The 12,949-nt window shown below is 47.0% G+C and overlaps 1 protein-coding gene across 3 annotated transcripts in view; it reads left to right on the top strand.

Moving 5' to 3' along the window:
- The window catches only part of PLA2G7 (phospholipase A2 group VII), a 324,365-nt gene that overhangs the window by 86,359 nt on the left and 225,057 nt on the right, over positions 1-12,949 (top strand). The window contains exon 1 of one of the 3 annotated variants that reach the window (XM_078647672.1): positions 9,292-9,424. The exons of the other annotated variants lie outside the window; for them this stretch is intronic. The gene's annotated coding sequence lies outside the window, so the exon portion shown is untranslated. Of the gene's footprint in view, positions 1-9,291; positions 9,425-12,949 lie in introns of those variants that run through there. 3 annotated transcript variants of the gene reach the window in all.

Genomic DNA, 12,949 nt, shown 5'->3' with positions numbered 1-12,949 from the left:
GGGTGCAGTGTATGTGAACGGTAGGACATGTACTGGGGTGTGTACCATGTCTGGACAGTGAAATACTTCCAAATTCGTTTTTCACGGTTGCAAGGCCATCTTGCCCATAGGACAGAACGGGGACTGCTGTGTCCCATGTTTCCAGCATATCTTCCCATAGGCATAAGATGGAGAGATGGAGTTTAGTGTGCCTGAACTCAGAATTTAATAACGCATTTTTGTGGAGATGTTTTTTTAATAGTGTGTTTAGAAACCATGCTTTTAGAAGTGGCTGGTTTCTTGTCTTAAACCATCCTGTGTGCCTCTGCCTGGTTGTGTATTGCCTGTCTGGATTTGGATGTGACCGGGTCTGGGAAGTGTCCTGACCCCAGAGAGGAGTAGGTGAGACTGCAAAAGGCTGGCCTGCGTTTGATGTGGGGGAGGAGTAGCCCCCTGGATGTGAAGAGGGCTGTGTTGCTGCCACCAAAGAATGGCTTCACCTCTGAGCGCCTGGGCCCCACACCCTGACTATCAAAGGAAGAGGGTGTGCACTGGCAGGAAGATGCCCAGGTCTGGTTTGGACCGGGGTCAGAGCCCCCCTGAACACAAAGACTTCAAAGGCATTTAGGGGTATAAATGTAGTGAGCTGAAACCCTTGAACTCACGACTGAAATCCATACTGAAAAAGGACTGAAACTACTTCGTGATCAAGAGGAACCTCTGGCAAAGAATAACAGCTGAAGAGATTGAAGAGGAGGACTGCCCTTGCTGTGTGTTCTGGGGCTGGCCTCCAGTGTGCTGATTTGAGGAGAGAACAAGGGACTTTGCTGTGTGCTGTGTCCCCCTGCTTGAGAGGACTTTGCTGTGTGCTATGTCCTGAAGTCACCTGTCTCCAAGGGCCTGAGAAACTCAGGAACATAAAAGTTTCCAAGTGTGTCTCAGCGACGCTGTGTGCGTGTGCTTTTTGCACGCCTTAGACTGCTGTGTGGTCCGCGGTGCTTTTTACGAAGTGCCCCGTGACCGCATTGCCCCCACAACGTTAAACATCATCCCCCCTGCTGCATTGCTGTTTGTGGCCTGAGCCATCATCGTAACTGAGGCTGTGAGTAAAGATCGCCGCCGCGGCCCAAGCCGCAAAGTGCTAAAGGATTTCTTGAAGCTAAGGAAGCTACAAGGTGAAAGGGATCGTGATCATTGTTTGTCGAAAGAAATCTGCCCAAGATCGTCAACGAAGGAGAAGGCAGCGCCGTAACCCATCCAGCTATAGGGCCGCCTAGCAACAGAGCTGCAAAGTGATCGGGATCGCCCAGCAAGACATCCGACGAGCGTAGAGAGAGAGAGCGAAGCAGCGCACCCCCCAGGTAAGGCTTGGACTCCGATCGGGAGCCGCAAGCGTGTGTGGCCTGGGGAAGCGTGCAGAAGGAGTACAGGAGTGTATCTCTCTACCGCTGCACCGCGTTAGACGCGCTGAGGCCCTGAGCAGCCCGTACCTGCCCAGCAGTACCAGGGCTGCCCCTTTAAGCTTACGACCATTGTCTCTGCTGTTGGGGCCTAGTGGTGCAGAGTTGACCACGCAGATTGGCTTACCGCATTATTCTTGCATTACGAACTGCCTGATTCTTGCATTACGAACCGCATTATTCTTGCATTACGAACAGCCTGATTCTTGCATTATGAACCACATTATTCTTGCATTACGGACTGCCTGATTCTTGCATTAAGAACTGTCTTATTACTACATTACGAACTGCATTGCATTGCATTGGAACTGCACAACAGAGATCGTGAATTGCTCATTAATACTGCAAGAATGTACAAGTGATTGCTGGCTTAATAACCGGCAAAGTGAAATATTACAACTACGCATATGTTGGATTTCTATAGTTTGGTCTCATCGTATTCCTTTTTATAAAGATACCGCTATTTTTATTAAGCCAGTGTGTTGTCCATTTGTGGTATTATCACTGTGTTACTGAGAGTGTGGTTGCAAATACTTTACACATTGCCTTGGAGATAAGCCTGGCTGCGCATGCCAAGCTACCATGGGGTGAGCAGGGGTTATCTAAGAGTGTGTTCCTCCTTACCCTGACTAGAAGCAAGGGTCCCTATTTGAACTAAGGTACCTACCTCAGCCAACTAGAGACCCCCAGTTCTAACAGCAACCCACTATGGGCTAGAGCCAGATGTCTGGCTCTGGCTCAGCTCGATGTCCACTTGGACCTTCAAGCGCAAAACTGACTGAGCTTTGATGTGGTTTCTGCCTGAAAACCACAGCATAACGTCATATGCCAAGATTGAGACAAAGCATTCATCTTTGATGCAAAACAAGAGGCCGAGATACTGACCTAGTGGCTGAAATTCACAATATGGAACTATAAAACCTGGATAAATCCTAGCTTTCCTGCTAGACAAAAATGTGTGATCCTAGGCAAATATGTTGGTTCAACGAGCCTCCTCTTTTCATTATCACATTAGAGAGCATCTTCAAATACTTTTTTCAGGATGTATGCTGTAATAAAACCTTTTTGTTTGGTTTAGTATCTAGCAGTGCTTAATTTGTTTTAAAAAAAAGTGCTGGGGTCCTCATTAGGGGGCACTGCCTCTTGGATTGCCTATTGTCCTTGCCAGCACTGCTAATGACAGCACCAACACAAGTACTGACCATCACCCTACAAGTGTGACAATTCAGACTATTCCAGGCCCCCAAAGCTATAAATATGGCTTGGGTTGCAAGTTTTAGGCATTTTTATGTGCACTGAATTATTAAACTACTGCTGTTGTGCACATCTCTAAATTAGACAAACAGTGCCACAATGTGGCAGACTGTCATATGTGCCGGTGCTAACAATTAAGTGCCAGCACCGGGAACCACAGGCTCAAATTAAGCACTGAATTATCTAATCTATGTTGCTCCATCTACACTAAGAATCTAAGGGGCAGATGTATCAACATTCAATTTTGCGATTTCTAAATAGCGATTTTTAAGGAATCGCTATTTAGAAATCGCAAAATTGAATGTATGTAGAAAAACGCTATTTTTTTCCGATTTCTTAGTCTTCCTTATTTGCGAATTCGCATTTTGCGAATTCGCAATTAAGGAATAATTTCCCATGCATTCCTATGAGCCAGGAGGCCCATAGGAATTAGTGTGAAATAATTCTCAATTTGCGATTCGCAATTTGCTAATCGCAAATTGAGAATAATTTCAAGGGTGCAGGGGTGTCTCAAAGACACCCTGCTGTACCCCTGAAATCTACATGTGTGTGCATATGGCGCACATACATGCCCTATGGGCATGTGTGTGCGTCACATGCCACCTTCAAAAATGCCAAATTGTGCATTTTTTAAAGAATTCGCAAATTACCATCAACTAAAAGTTGGTGGTAATTTGCGATTTCTTAACCAAAATTCGTAATTCAAAAATGCTACATACATAGCATTTAAGGAATCGCAAAATTGCGATTCCTTAAATGCTATGGCAAAATAAGGAATCGCAAATTTTTGCAATTCCTTAATTTGCGAATTTTTGATGCATGCCAAAACATGCAAATAGACCGTTTGCGATTCGCAAAGGCTGAAATTCTGCGAATTTCGGCCTTTGCGATTCGCGAATGGCTTGATACATCTAGGCCTAAGCCACATATATGGTGCACATGACAATTGACTTAGTTTTTAGTTCACTAATAGGTGGCGGGCAGAAATGTTTCTGAAGATGTTTTAAAAGTAGCATTCTTAATAAACGTCTTTGAATGCAGTGATATGATCTGATGCACCACGGTGAAACGAATGTTAAAGAAATACAATTTTTAAAGAGATGTTATGATAGATTAACATCATGTTTGTTGCCGGATTTACATGGCAAAGTGTTTCAGGGCTCGGCTCGTGCCAAGGCTTTTAGAGTCAAGCCATACCATAGGCACAGCATTCCCTCTTCATTAGCTGGCTCGCCCAATTTTATAACACAATAAAGTACACCCGCCCTTTTCAATTAACCTTTGTCCCACTAGCTCTTATTTGAGCTCACTCCACTAAAATTAATTTCTAGTGACGCCAATGCCACCCATTCACTACTTACGAGTTCCACCCACTTTTTAATTTCCAATATTGCAATTTCCACTATGAAACGGGAAACTGGTCAAAATTAATTCCTAGCAAACATTTCAATATAAGTAGGTGTCTTCCTGTTGTAGTACTGCTGGCTTACTTCTGGTAAGTCATTAGTACTCCTGGCTTACACTGGCAAGTCAGGAGTAAGCCGCTGACACTGAAAAAACGTAAGTCAAAGTACATTTTTTGTGTATGCAGCCCACAACTGCAGATCTGCAATAAAACACAAACTTGAAATCTCTGATACCATCACCCTTCACAATTTTGACATGCTCTTCCTCACAGAGACCTGGTTCAACAATATCGCTCACTCTATGCTTGATCTCCTATTACCCACAGGTTATTCTATATTTAGGAATTACAGAATTGACAAAGTTGGGGAAGGTGTTGCAGTCATCTTTAGAAACTCCCTTCAACTTAAGGTTTTTCCTATCAGCTCCTTCCGCACTTTTGAATGCCTATCTCTTGAGCTTAAATTACAACACCGCTCAACCCTCAGAATCCGTGCCATTTACCGCCCGCCTTGTAGCGGCCCTTCGTTTATGGAGGAACTCACTGACTTCATCAGTGACCTATTCTCGCAAAATGACAATCAGATCTTCTTGGGTGACTTCAATCTCCACTGGGGCTTACCGCAAGACTCTTCTGCGAATTTGCTGGCTACCTTCCTCTCTGCAAACGATCTTATCCAACACTGCACAGAATCAACACACTCTAAGGGCTCAATCCTGGACCTTTTTATTTCTAAAGCAGGCATGCTTTCTATCGCTACCCCTATTCATGTAGACTGGTCTGACCACCTCCTCATCCCATTCTCTCATCACCTATCACACTCTATAACTCTTGGACAACCCTAGAGGGCTACCTCCTGGTTCCATGACACTAAAAATATTGACATCGGTTCCCTCTGTGAATCAGCTTTGCTATCACTTCCAAGGCTAGACCCGAACCTAGATGTTGACAAACTCACCTCCCAATGCCTCACAGTCCTTGCAGTCAAAATCAATAACGTCGCTCCTCTCCAAAGCAAAAAGAAAAGGTCCACTCCCTCAGCACCTTGGTTCAACTAATCCCTCTATGAAGAAAGGAAGCACCTAAGATTTCTGGAGAAACAATGGAGGCAAGTAATCTCCACCGATAATTTGGACATGCTTCGTTCAGCAAGATCCAAGCACCACAAGCACATCTTCCTTGGGAAAGCGTCGCACTTCAGAACCCTCCTTAACTCAGCCAAAAATAGACCCAAAAAATTATTCGATCTCATCAAGAATCCTAACTGCTCTCCCCCAACCTACAAGTTGGAGCATTCTACAAAGAAAGCAGCGGATTTCGCTATATTCTTTGACGGAAAAGTGAAATCACTTGTGGATCAGGTCGTTCACCCTACCCCTCCAGAGGAGCGCAAATCCTTAGCCATTAGGCAGAACTTTGGCCCCATCTCTGAAGATGCCCTCCTCAATTGCATCCTTGAAACAAAGCCCTCTAACCATTCTTTTGACCCCATCCCTAGTGCCATTGCCATTGACTTATTTACCCATTCTCTTTCCTATTGGACCACTCTGGTCAACCTCTCCATCTGTCAAGGCTCCCTTCCTGTCTCCTTCAAAACTGGGCAGGTCACCCCTCTGCTTAAAAAAACCCACTGCTGATGCGAATGACCTCAACAACATCCGCCCCATCACTAACCTACCCTTTCTTGCGAAGATCACAGAAAGATACCCCTGGGTGATATAGCGCTCTATAAGCTTATAACATAACATAACATAACATGTGTAGCAAAACAACTCTCTCGTCGTATCAAGGGCAATGATCTTCTTGACAATTTTCAGTCCAGCTTCATCCAAAACTGCAGCACTGAAACAGCCCTGCTGCAAGTGATTGATGACGCGCTGCGGATACTCGATTCGGGGGGCTCTTGTCTTCTAATTCTCCTTGACCTTTCTGCAGCCTTTGACACTGTCAATCACAACACTCTCCTCAACACTGTTCAACAGAGAATGGGCATGGAGGGCACTGTGCTTAAATGTTTTGCTTCCTTCCTCTCTGATAGATCCCAAATGATCAAAATAGCGAACAGTCTTTCATCTCCTTTGGCAGTAGGTCAAGGTGTTCCTCAATGCTCTATACTTGCACCCACATTGTTCAATCTCTACTTAGAACCACTGGGAAATCTCCTAAGTAAATCCGAGATCCACTATCATCTCTATGCAGACGACACTCAAATTTACTTCAAGGTTGCCTCCACTCACGATCTCTCCATCCTAAGCTCTACTCTCGACACCATTCAAAACTGGATGTCAACTCATCAACTGATTCTGAATCCCTCCAAAACTGAATTCCTCCTCCTCTCCTCCTCATTTTCTCTTCCCCCGGTTCAATCATGGATGGATCAGATGAATCTACTTAACAATAAACCCATCATAGTCAACAGCGTAAAATCCCTTGGGGTCATACTCGACAAAAAACTCAATCTAATCTCCCACATCAATTCCATTGCAAAGTCTGCTCGATGACAACTGCGCCTTCTTTGGGGAATTCGTCGCTTCTTCCCGGAGCAAGACCTTAAAACCCTGGTCCAATCGCTGGTTCTCTCCAGACGGGACTACTGCAATTCTCTTCTTACTGGCCTCCCCAAATCTCACCTGTCCCCCCTTAAATCTGTTCTCCATTCAGCAGCTTGTTTCATTTATGAGGAACCAATAACCCTTGTCTACCAGGGGTCGAAACGTAGACTACCATACAACTACCAAGCATAAACCATAGGATTCGAATAAATCAATCTATTTGGCCCTATGTGTAATGCATTGAAAAGGGAACAATGGACATATATTAGGCTGTAAAGGTCCACTATACATAATTGAATTGTGTTTATGTCACATCAACTTTACCCTGGCCCTCACTAACTCAACCACCCCCAATTCCCTCCAAAACCTTTCTCTCTTTCTGCACTGAGAGCACTGTATTATACTGTACATAATGAAAGTATGTAGATACCACACGGACTTATATGAATACTCTGAATTGTAAGAGCATTTATTGAATACTTGATTGAAGAATTAAATTCATGTTTCTGATTAACTCAACTTGAGTTGTCTTGTGGCCTACTGTTTATATTAATGTAAATATATAGTGACTACATCGACCATCTCTTTAACGTACTAATGCTTCATTTATGGGGCCAAAAGCAGTGACCACATCACACCCATGTTATCCACCCTCCGCTGGCTTCCCATCGAGGCAAGATCTATCTACAAGACTGCCTGTAACACCCACAAAGCCTTGCACTGCTCCTCTCCTCGCTACCTGGCAAATAAACTGAAACTCTCTGGAGGCTCTAGACCATCACGAAATGCGGAAAATGTACTGCTTGAACCTCCCACTTTCAAGAAGGAAAGATCGATGGTCCAATCCTTTTCAGGAAACGCAGTGAGAATCTGGAAGTCACTTCCGCCTAAGCTCCGGACCACCACCTCCCCCCCAGGCCTTCAAAACTGACCTCAAAGTGCTCCTCCTTCAAAGACACTTCCAAATTTAATTCACGTCCTCTCTACTATCTGAAGGAAGAGCTTCCATTATAGAAAACTCTACTCTCCATGAATATGGAAGTGCCTTCCCAGCAGAGGCACAACTAGAGTCAAATTTCGGGGGGGACTAAGAAAAAATTTCGATGGGGGGGGCTGAAACTTTAGGCAATCGGCAGATTGGAGCTGCAGGGGCTTTTAGAAGGGGTGAAACAACAACAAAGCCCCATTAACATGCACAAGGTCTTTTAACCTCATCTATGCTGGTGACGGAACCACTCCGTCACCAGCCACGGACACGCTGTGCTGGTGACGGAGTGGTTCCGTCACGGCCCGGCCGCCGTGCCTGCGTGGCGCTGATTTCGCGCCTGCACGGCGCGTTCTATTGAGCGGGAGGGGCCGTGATGGAACCACTCCGTCACAAGCACAGCGCGCCCGAGGCTCGTGACGGACTGGTTCCGTCACGAGCATGGCGACGCCGCGCCCCCCCCCCCTTCGCCCCTAGCGCTGCGGCGGAATTACCGCCGCAGCCAAGGGATTAAAGACCAGTGAAGTGCTCGGGTGCGGCTGTGAGCGGGCCCGGGAAATGTCTCATCTCGGGCTGCCACACACGACAGGGGGGGGGCTGAAGCCCTTTGAGGCCAATGGGTGTTGCGAGCCTGCTTCCCAGTGTGTTCTTGTGGTTTGAGTGTCTGCCATTTATTGCAGTATTATCCTTCTACCTGTGTTTGGTACTCTTTTGTAACATGCACACGTCACTTTTCTCAGGTAACACACTGTTTGCTACCTCTTACATTTTCTTTGCTTTTGATACTTGCACAAGTGCCTCCATTGCCTATGCAACGTTTGTTCCTGTCTGCCATTTATTGTAGTATTATACCTCTACTTGTACTTTGTACGCTTTTGTAACTTGCACACGTCACTTTTTCCTCCTGTTATGTACCGTTTGCTATCTCTTGTATTTTGTTTGCTCACAATTGTCACTTTTGCCTCATGTAACTTAACGTTTGATTTTGTAATTTGTTCACTTGTAATTTTCTCCTCGTGTATCATTGCTGTTCCTATTGTGAAGCGCTCTGACACCTTCGGGTAAAGTCCGCGCTATGTAAAAACGCATAAAATAAATAAAAATAAAATAAAAGGATTTCAATCCACCGGCTGGACCCAGAAGACCATTTGCAACTGGTTAACTGGACATTGCGCCAAGGCAGCCACCAACGCTTTGCCGTTTGCTCTGTGGTGGATCGGGTGGAAGTGTGGCAAGAGTCTAGTCGCAGGGGTGCACTGCTGGTGACGCTGACAGCGGCTGCACGGGCTCCCCCGGACCTTGAGCGTGGCTCGTGCAGGGAGGAGGCTGGCCCAGGCCTGCCTGATGGATCTGTCACCATGACAACCAACCCCACCCCAACCATCTTCAGCTGAGCCCCTACCCCACCCCAACCATCTTCAGCTGAGCCCCTACTAACTACTCTCGCGGTCGGCGTGTGTGTACAGTGGAATTGGGCTCTAATAAGACTCGCGCGCTGCCCGAGATCCCCCCTCTGGCTGCATGAAGTGTGCTCCTCCTCCCAGTGCACCCTCAGAGTGAGACCCCCGCCTGCTGCTGTCACTCCCTCCCGCCTCTTGCTCCGCCCTCTCTGAACTCGCCGGTGGGGGGCGCCGGACCTCGCTTCGCCCTGGAAGGGTTTCCCGCTGGCAGCGGAGCAGCACAGACCTGTGTGGCCGCTCAGGGTGAGGAGGGAGAGGCCAGCAGCAGGCGGTTACGAGCAGCCTACTAGGAAGACGCCGACTGGCTTGTTAGGCTGAGGATAGTTAAGGTAAAAAAATATTTTCATTTTACTTTCGCTATTGCACGGGTTGTATTAGTTTCCAGTTCAAGCGTGTCAGTTTCTGTTTTGGAGGGACACGCCAGTCTCGTTTTTCCGTAAAAAGTGCCCCAACCGGTCTCCCACTCAAAGAAGTGACTGGCAATTATTTGAAGATGTAAGTCTTTTACCTCAACTTGCTTGATCTTAATGTCATTGTTTGTGTGTCTAAATCGGATTCGTTTTTCTGAGTACAATTATGTTTGGTGTGAGTGTAATTAATGAAGTTTGCCTTATGCCAGAACCTTCACGGGTTGTTATCAAGTATGTAACTTAACGTTTGCTTTTGTAATTTGTTCACTTGTAATTTTCTCATGTATCATTACTGTTCCTATTGTGAAGCGCCTCATGTATCATTACTGTTCCTATTGTGAAGCGCTCTGACGCCTTTGGGTAAAGTCCGCGCTATATAAAAACGCATAAATAAAATAAATTGTTTAGCGTGAGCCCGTTGTTATAGCAATGTATTTTCGGTGCCCTCTGTGGTATATAAATAAATAATACCGGATCTAGGTTTTACTGGACATAGCAATAACAGATAGCTCAATAAATAAGAGTCAAGATTCGAGGTAGTAGGAGTTTGCAGGTTTAATACAGCATAAAGGACAGGAGCAGGACAACCTGCACGGGAACAGGATGGCAGCGCTGCCGGGGGCAGGATCAGGATCGGCGTAAGGGAATGGGTAACATTTAATAACAGTGCACCAATATATATACTAAAACAGTTGCATTACAATGAATTACAGTAGGCGGAGCAGTGGGTGTGGTCAATAGCAGTCGCGAAAGATAAGGGTGAAAATGGGTGTAACAGGGGCGTATACATAGACATGTGATGCAAACGTAACAGAATATGTCATAAATGGGGCGGAAACATGGAGGGGGCTACCTAAGGAGCCGGGACCTCTAACCTAATGGTGCGCGCAAACTGACAATAACGTGTTACTAGGAGAAGCTGGGGGCTATGACTTCTGCGCTAGGAGCAGAGACTGAAGTCTGGAGAGTCAGGGCGACATGTACCTAAACATTATCTAGTATCTGATGTTTGGAGAACATGTTGATAGAAACTAAAAGTTATCGGGGTAAAGGCTAACAGACTCTAAGACTGGAGCATGCATTATTCTACATGTAGTGCGTGATGAAGAATATTAAATGACCATTAAATGCAGTATTTCTCTTACATGGAGACGTAAAGGCTAGACAATGACGGAAACTATTGATGCGATTCAGTAGCTTAGGAATGCAGAGAAGGAGGGCTGGACTGATAACTAGAATCATAACATACTCTTGGCAGACTCAGAGGCAGAGCCAGGCTGAGCCGGGCACTGTGAGGCAGGAAGTAAGTGAAGGGTCGAGGATACAGGTGGGGGCTGTATCGCTCCTCAGCGAGGACTCAGAAGACAGGAGCTGAATCTGGTGTCCGGGCCCTTTTGAGGCCTAGAAACGGGGACTTTACAATGAAATAACGTGCACACTGAGAAACGTGGCAACGTAACTTTACATAGGCCTGATACTCGTAGCTTTCACGAGAACTGGAAACTGGCATACTAGTGATGGACACAACTGTAATTGCGTCTTTAATCAAACATGGGGATACATATGCATATTTAATCATGCACACATAACATAAGATGGAGGACACGTAGGGACACAGAACATGACAAAATTTACTTTTCCACACCTCAATTAATAATGGGTTCTCCTTGTTACTTGGAAGTCAAAATTTCGGGGGGGGACTGTAGGAAGGTAGATCCCTGACTATGGTTGCCCCCAACTTTTTGCCTGGTGTTTTGCTGGTTTTCTGACTTAGTTGACCTGGGACCCTGCTATTCAGGGCCCCAGGCCTACTGCTCTCTCTGTAAAATGGATTCCATGTACCTTAGGTACATATCTAAATTGGATACTGAGTCACCTTATCAGTCCCTGTACAGTGTACCTTAGGTACCCAGGGCATAGGTGTACCCAGGGCCTACCAGGGGCTGCAGCATGTATTATGCCACCCCTGGCTGGCCATCCAAATCTGACACAACTGGCTGCTTGACAGCTGGGGCAAGGTGGTGTAATCACCCTTTGCTTTAGATATAGTATACCTATATCTAACCCTAAAATGGACACACAGATCTCCTATCAGTCACTCCTATGGCAGGCCTTAACAATCCTGAAGGCAGAGTGCTTGGAATAGTGTGAGATGGTGCTCTGGCATGAGCTGAGCCTGTCTGCGGCTTTCGGGATCCATCCCTTAGCCGTTTCCATGATATCGCATACCATATACTCTTAAGTGCATTATAATCCTCGCGGTTATATGCCAACTCTGGTATCGCTTTATCAAAACATGTCGAGTAAGGTGTCATACGAATTGGAATACTAACCCCTCGCCAATTCTGGCGACGGGGTTAGCATTCCACCCTTCTAGAGGGACACGACATGTATGTAACCCCTAACCCCGGTTAAAGTCAGACAGAGCCTTAGCATCCACAAAATGGATGCTGCCACCGAGACACAAGTCTGCCCTCCTGCTGCTGGGAGTCCTCCCAGAGCAGGAGATAAGGACAAAGGGTTTCCTGCCAGGGGCGGTGCCAGCACCGTCCCAGACAGGATTTTGTGTATTGTAGGTAGGCAGGGCTTCAGAGGAAGGTGACTGCACGTGGCACCCCGGTGCTCACTGTGCATAGGCTGGCTTGAACCAGTTCCAGGGACACTCCAGACCCTGTGCTGGGGAAAAGCCCGCCAAGGAAGTGGGTGTAACCACCCCCCTCCTGGTCCCACCCCTAGGGCAGGACTTAGTCGCGTGCCAGCCCCCTTTTCCCAGATAAAGGTAGGGACTGGCCCCCTTCCAAATCAGATCATCTTTGGAATCAAGATACCACTTTCCACGAAAGGACTTCACGATTTCTTCTCCAAGATTCTCCCTTGTGGCTAAGGAGTAGTCACCCTGCATCCGCAGGCACCATCTAAGAACACTGCGGTCTGCTGCACGTCCTTCCTCCGGAATCCGACTGCCCAGCTCGACGAGACCCGGCTTCCCTGGCACCTCTGACCTCTACCCACCTCTACAGCACAGCTGAGAACCGTGGGTGCGACGAGACCTCGAGGGACCGGCCATCGCCAAGACTGCACGACTTCTGCACAGCAAGCCCACCGAGTAATTTCCTGGTGAGTGCTTTGGGGTCCGAGAAGCCCCCACCCTGAGCAGCTCCAGCACCGGAGAGCAGCCCCCCAGCATCTCCACGATCGGCGTGGGGCCCTTCTGCTTTTTGCTGCTCACCGCGTTGTTTGGCTACTAGCCCGCTGGCTTGTGGCCTTCCGAACGACGCCCGACGACAATACTGCTGCTAGTCTGGTTGCTCCAGACTGGCCCTTGCTTCCCTCCATCGGAGAAGTACCCTGGACCCTCCTGGTCCGGCTAAGACGCCATTTTAGGTCCACCGCGTGGGCCTTGCATTTGCCAAGACTTGTTGCCCAATCCTGGGTCCAGCGACG

The sequence above is a fragment of the Lissotriton helveticus genome, chromosome 6 (genome assembly GCF_964261635.1).
Source record: "Lissotriton helveticus chromosome 6, aLisHel1.1, whole genome shotgun sequence".
Lineage (NCBI taxonomy): Eukaryota > Metazoa > Chordata > Amphibia > Caudata > Salamandridae > Lissotriton > Lissotriton helveticus.
Note: the sequence above shows the minus strand (reverse complement) of the source record. Positions and strands in the feature narration are given on the sequence as shown.